This window comes from Elephantulus edwardii, unplaced genomic scaffold, assembly GCF_000299155.1.
Source record: "Elephantulus edwardii isolate Elephantulus edwardi_28Jun2011 unplaced genomic scaffold, EleEdw1.0 scaffold00152, whole genome shotgun sequence".
In the NCBI taxonomy this organism is placed as follows: Eukaryota; Metazoa; Chordata; class Mammalia; order Macroscelidea; family Macroscelididae; genus Elephantulus; species Elephantulus edwardii.
Genome location: NW_006399902.1, coordinates 2,681,080 through 2,681,972, shown reverse-complemented (window position 1 = coordinate 2,681,972; position 893 = coordinate 2,681,080).

The window sequence follows — 893 nt, the reverse complement described above, 5'->3', positions numbered from 1 at the left end:
AGCACTTAACCATAGCTGATCCTCCAGTGGGTTTTCTGGGGCTGTAAACTGATGAGAGGAAATTGCTCATTTATTTCCCTTTTAGTCACTGGGGTATTCAAACCAGCCACCTCTGGGTTGGTAGTTTAACTCTTTACCCTCCTAGGTTACCAGAGCTCCCTGAATATATAGTTTCTTTTTTATTCCCAAGTTGTAGTTATTGTTAAGTTCCATTAAGTCAACTAAGTGGTCCTGTTGTTGTTGTTATGTCCGTTCAGTCACCTGTGACCTATAGCAACCCTATGTACAGCAGCTCTGAATCCTGCCCTGTCCTGAGCCAGTCTCACTAATTCTGACACACCAATTCCCATAGCCCTAGTTACTGTATCAATCCATCTCATCTGGGGTTTTCCTCTCCTGTGCTCCCCCCTACCCTTCTGGGCATGATGTCTTTCTCCAAGAACTGGTGCCTCCGGCCACATGCCCAAAGTATGTGAGATGGAGCTTCAAAATCCTAGCCTCCAAGGAGAACTGGGTTTCACCCTCTCCAAGATAGACCTATTTTTTCTCTTGGTGGTCAATGGTATGTTCAAGACTCTTCTCCAGCACCATAGAAGAATAGATATGGACCTTGCCCAACCTATGCCACCCTCACTATATCTGACATGCTCCAGCCTTTTGTTACAGTGACTAAGCCAATACAGCTTGAAGATCTTCCTCTCTTTCTCTGACCCTCCACCTTTCTCAGCATGTTTTCTTATTCCAAGGACTTGCTCCTTCTGACAATATGCCCAAAATATAAGCGATGGAGTTTCATCATTCTAACCCCTAAGGAGCACTCTGAGTTCACTTCCACCGAGAGGGATTTGTTTGTCCTTTTGACAGTCCATGGGATATTCACCAACACTGCAGTT